Source organism: Mastomys coucha, unplaced genomic scaffold, assembly GCF_008632895.1.
Source record: "Mastomys coucha isolate ucsf_1 unplaced genomic scaffold, UCSF_Mcou_1 pScaffold12, whole genome shotgun sequence".
In the NCBI taxonomy this organism is placed as follows: Eukaryota; Metazoa; Chordata; class Mammalia; order Rodentia; family Muridae; genus Mastomys; species Mastomys coucha.
Genome location: NW_022196894.1, coordinates 92,094,385 through 92,100,062, shown reverse-complemented (window position 1 = coordinate 92,100,062; position 5,678 = coordinate 92,094,385). Strand labels below are relative to the sequence as shown.

At 52.7% G+C, this 5,678-nt stretch overlaps 1 long non-coding RNA gene across 1 annotated transcript in view; it reads left to right on the top strand.

The window, feature by feature from the left end:
- Positions 1–5,234: 5,234 nt before the first annotated feature.
- The window catches only part of LOC116086621, a 2,086-nt gene continuing 1,642 nt past the window's right edge, over positions 5,235–5,678 (top strand). Inside the window, exon 1 of the long non-coding RNA XR_004117009.1 lies at positions 5,235–5,654. This is a non-coding gene — a long non-coding RNA (uncharacterized LOC116086621). The remainder of the gene's footprint in view (positions 5,655–5,678) is intronic.

Genomic DNA, 5,678 nt, shown 5'->3' with positions numbered 1-5,678 from the left:
AGAGTCGCAGAGAGGTCTCAGGGGAGTTCTTTTTGTAGTTCTGGTCCCCGTGGCTCTCTTGGTGGCTGTAAAGTTATGGGATGCAGGGAGTCTGACCTTGGGAACCCGGTGCCCAACACGGGATTTCTACGTCCTGGCCACTACCCCGTTCCTCTCCCTCCAGTCCTCTCCCAAGTATGGGAGAAGCTTGCAGGTCGACCTGGTACCTGCAGACTTCGCTCACCCGCGCTGGGGGAGCTGGGCCTTCTAACCACCAGGATCGAGCAGATTCTTCTGTCCTTTTCCTAGGACCCCGTTTGAAAACTCGAAGTTCGAAGGCTTTCGAGGACTCGTAGACTGCTGTGGGCTTCGCGCAGTGCACAAAACCTGGCCCTTCGCTCCTTAATTAAAAAACAAAACAAAAAACTGCCGCGCCGGGTGGTGCGAAGTCGCACCAGGCGGGAGCACCGCAGAACTCACACTTTGCGCGTCCGAGTTTAGAGCTGGGTTCTGCGCTTGTGGGGTTTTCTGGGTCCTGCAATAGAACGGTGCTCGCGCACTGTCGGGGCAGTTTGCAGGTGACGCGGGTACCCAGTGTCCAAACCCGCAGCTCTTGTCGGGAGTTCGGTGGGGCACTGTGCCTTTAGCCGCTCCAGGCAAGCAGGGGCCGCGGACCCACCCTGCCGCCGCGGACCCACTCTGGCGCCCTTCGCAGGCTTCCGTGGAATGCGCCCCTGCACTCTGCAGCTACGATAGGGTTTAACGCTTCTCTCACGCCCAGGATTCCCGACCCTCAATTATGGACTCCCGAGAATTCCTCCCCGGCTTGAAAGGGATTACCCAGATCATAGAAACATGGCTAAGTGGAGGTGGGAGAAACCAGGCAAGAAACTTCTCAAATGAATCTCCCAGTTTGTAAGAGAAAAGCTTATCTGAACTCTTGCGACTGGATGCAGTGGCAGGCGTTTCTGCATCCGAAAGACCCTTTTGGCTTTTGGGAGGAGATGGCTAACGCGATTGAAATGGGTATGAGGTAGCTTCGGGCCCAGCAGACACGTAAACAGGCTCCACATAAGCCCTTCTCCAAACATCAAACACCGGTTCTCACCACACTTCGCCCGAACTAGGGTCCCCAGCCACCGTCAAAAGTCCAAGTCTCTGGGCGGTTATCTCAGTACTAGAGGGTTTACTGCTAAGAAGGAGTTTAACGTCTATGTGGGATAATGAAGACGCCCGACCTGTGGTTGGGACCCATCTAGAGCTCCCCTCGGGTGTCGGAGCAAGGAGTCCTCAGGGCAAGGCTCCGGACATCCGCAGTCCTTACGGCCAGACAGTATTAAGTTAGAAGCTCCGCTTGCCCTGGGAAAGAGGAGGGAGAGGAGGGAGGGAGAGAGGAATGTGTTGTATGCACGGGTATATGCAGGACCTGAGGAAAGCAGGGGCTGCGTGGGGATATCTTCCTCAGTCTTTTGCCTCTTTACTTTTTGAGACAGGGTCTCTGCACTGCACTTGTTTCCTTATTTCAGCGAAGGCCACAGGCGAGTGAGGCCCAGCCTGCCTGTTTGTCGCAGTCAGGCAGCGCTGACATTATAGAGCCCCTGTCCCCTCTTCACTCTTTTTTAAAGATTTATTTATTTATTTTATGTGTATGAGTACACTGTAGCTGTACAGATGGCTGTGAGCCATCATGTGGCTGCTGGGAATCGAACTCAGGACCTCTGCTTGCTCTGGCCCTACTCGCTCCAGCCCAAAGATTTATTTATTGTTATATGTAAGTACACTGTAACTGTCTTCAGACACATCAGAAGAGGGCATCAGATCTCATTATGAGTGGTTGTGAGCCACCTTATGATTGCTGGGATTTGAACTCAGGACTTTTGGAAGAGCAGTCTTAACTACTGAGCCATCTCTCCATCCCCCACCCCCCTTTACATGGGTTCTGGAGATCCAAACCCAGGTTCTCATGTTGTTAGTAGGTACTTTACCTACTGAGGCACCGTGCCAGGCCCTGAACAAGCTCTAATTGGCACTGACCATAGCTTAGGACAGCCTCTATTTGTCTCTGACTCCAGGACTGCAGAAAGGGTCTGCAGACTGGGGCTAAAGCTGAACAGCAAGCATCAGTACCAGCTGTGGGCCCTGGGAGAGGCAGAGCTGCAGAGAGCCTAAGATCTCGGGTATCACCTAGAAGCTATTTTCACTCACTGGCTGGAAGTAGCCTACAGAGGGAGGGTGTGAAGAAGTGACCCACCGATCCTGTGGACTGACTGCTGGCCCTGGTACCCAGCTCTCAATCAGAAGCCCAGCCCACCAGCCCCACCTCTTAGAAATTTTCCATTAGGAAAACTAATCTGGATGAAATTTGGGCCCCAAGAAGAAAGGGGTGGGGCCAGACTGCCCCACATCTGTTTGAATTTTCTGCTTCAGATGTTCTGGATTGTTCTCCCCAAGCTGCACACCCTGTGCCTACCTGAGGCCTATCCCTAGCAGAGACCACCTTTCCAGTAGATCAAGGCCCTCACAAATATTTCTCCCACGATGGACTCTGGGGAAGCTGGCCACCACCAAGGTGTGAGGGGAAGAGCCCCCCTGTTCTAGCTGCTTCCAGCCTCTAAGGGAAATTTAAGAGTTCAACCTCCCGAGCTATGGAGGAAACAGAAAATCTTGAATCCCTGGAGACTGGAAATGTTCATTTCTAAGCCATTATCTGCACAGGTATGTGGGATGTGTGCGTACTTCAGCAAGCCTCCTTTCCACCCAGCTTCACACATGCAACTGGCTCTTAACTGGAAGTCTTTTCTGGTATGACTGCCCAAAAGAATACTACACTCTCCTGCCCTCACTCTGTTCTGTTCTGCATTCTGCCTAAAGTTCCGCATAAAGTTACAGCGACTCCCCTTGGGGATCATTGTTATTCCAAGACAATTACAATGTTAACAAACACATTGTTTAAAATACAATTACAGGTAGCCAGAGCAATTTCAGAATAATTTGTTCTGGCAGAGGTCAAGACAGTGACAGGCTGCCAGCTCCTCCTTAAGCTGCATAAAGTCTCCCTTCCTCCTCCTGCCCTCCTCCTGCCCTCCTCCTGCCCTCCTCCTGCCCTCCTCCTGCCCTCCTCCTGCCCTCCTCCTGCCCTCCTCCTGCCCTCCTCCTGCCCTCCTCCTGTCCTCTTCTGGAGAAAGTGTTTGCTTTCCTTGGTCTAGGCATTTCATTGATCCCAGTGATGGGACATATCCATCTTCTTTTTTTTGTTTTTGTTTTTAATAGATTTATTTATTTTATGTATGTGAGTACACTGCAGCTGTCTCAGACACACCAGAAGAGGGCATTGGATCCCATTACAGATGGTTGTGAGCCACCATGTGGCTGCTGGGAATTGAACTCAGACGAGCAGTCAGTGCTCTTAACGACTGAGCCATCTCTCCAGCCCCATGTCTATCTTCTTATGGTGGGTAGGAATCAGGTTTCCAGGTCTGAGGTTGAGCCCTATAACCGGTAACCACAATGGCAGTCAGGACACCAGCTCTTCTGGTTCCTGTAAGCCTCCTCCTGCCAGGGAGAAAAGAGATATCTCTAAGCTTTAGTATTGGAGTACAGGGGGCCAGATTTCTGGAAGAGCAGTTCTAGACTTGGTCATCTAGGACGACTACAGATGGTGACACCAGAGAGTCACAGTGACTCCTGCCTGCCTCTTCCCTTCTCTCAAGAAGAGGCATTTAGGGGAACGGAAACTGTCACTAGGAGCCTATTGTAGAGATTCTCGGAGTTCCTGAGAGAGGACCACTGGGCTGGCTGTGAGGCTGTGCGCAAACCGATCCATTTAATTCTGTCTGGAGATGAAGGAGTCGCCCCCCCCCCCATGTTCTCTCTCTGTCTCTACATCTGATCGCGCTTTCTCCCTGGTCTCTGAGAGACACAGCAGCTGAGGGCTTACATGCGCCTCCCTCCCTTACCTTCTCCTCTCCCTCCTGGCCACAGACAGTAGTGACCTCCTTGTGTGTAGGGGGGGTACACCTAGCTGCCCAGCTTCAAGCTAGGCCCTTCCAGCAAAAGAACGGGAGTCAGATCCCAGAGTGGATGTCACCTGACCTGCCACCACCCGCTTGGTTTCTCCCAAAGGGCTCTTGGAGCAGCTTAGAGGAAACAGCCCCTCCGAATCTTGGGTGGGAGAGCAGGCGGCCCACCTGCTACCGGGCAAAGCCCTACTTTCCTCTACAAACGATGCTTAGGGCTCTCAGGGAGGCCGAGATCACGTTTGAAAACCCCTAAGCGGGAGGAGGCTTAGTCGGCTGTGTACTGAAATTCCTCAGTGGTTACATCAATTACACACCGCCTTGAAATCTGAAAACCCGATTAGTTCATTTATGACGTCGCTGAAGCAGCAGCCCTTCAAAGAGAGAGAGAGAGAGAGAGAGAGAGAGAGAGAGAAGAGAAAAAGGAAAAAAAAATCCTCAACCTAAAAAATCCCTTTTAAGAGCCAGAACAAAACCTACCCACCTGAGATAAATATTTCTGGACATCAAAGAAAGCGTGGATGTGATGCCCCCACCTTAACCCCCTAAGTAGTGGTTGCCCAGGCTTAAATTAGGGTTGGCTACAATACAGGGCGGGCACAGTATTTTATAGAGAGTAACTCGTTTCGTTTAATTAACATACTATAAGCTGCCAGTGTGGAGTCTCTTCCCTATTCTAAATAAATTTGGAATATATGGATTCGTTCAAAGTTTAAGGAGAGAAAGTTTCTGGAAAGCTGGTAGGCAGGACTGACTTGCCACAGCCAGGGCGGCGGTGGCCCGGGGCGGCCGTGCAGATCTGAACCCTGGTCCGGGCTCTCCCCGTCTTGCTCAGATTTTCATTTTATTTATTTCTTTTAAAGGCCAACGTAAAAGACGGGATTACTGAGGTGTGTATCTAGAACACACCCAGCCTTCGTTCGAGGAGGGGGTGACGCTCAGGAGCCAAGGCCATCCGTGGCCAGAAGTTCTGCATCCTGGCCACTAACGAAAGCTGGACGTAGATGTGGGCTCCCTGGCCAGGCACTGAAGCCCCCTCGGGCTTCGGAGCTGAGGGCCACACTGGGGTCCGCAGGGGTTGGCTGGATGGAGGGGCGGGGGTCAGGCTTGCACTCCGCGGGAGCATTCTCAATTCGGAGGAAGCGGCTCAGCTCCAAGACCTCCACCTTCTGGGCCCAGTACGAGTTGGTGATGAGATTTTTCTGACCTTTTTCAGACTGAAAACCTGGTGGCAGGTCCACGGCTCTCCTGAACCCAGAAGTTTGCTTGGCGCGCTAGTGGCAAGCCGCAGAAGCTGGGGCTCGGCCGCTCTGAAACCCCCTCCACAAGTTCTTCCTACACGGGAACCCGTGGCCTGGGACCGCAGCGACTCCGGTAGAGTGGCCGTCGAGGGTGGGGATCTGTCTGGTAGCTATCGGAAGCCAGCGGGTCTACCCCTGCGCGGGCCCCCAGCTTCCGTGGCCCCGCTGTGGAGTTCCTACAGGAGCGGAAGGATCAGCCCGTCTTTGGGTTAGACTCTGGAATAAAATCCAATGTGCCTCGTCGTCCAAATCGCCTCCAATTTTAGAATGAGGGGAGAGGGAGAGATAGATGGAGATCTGCCTAGATGCCGGAGCAAACACCTTTCAACCGTCCGCACAGAGTGGAGCTGGTTTTCAGGTAAAACTAACCAAAGGGGGGTGG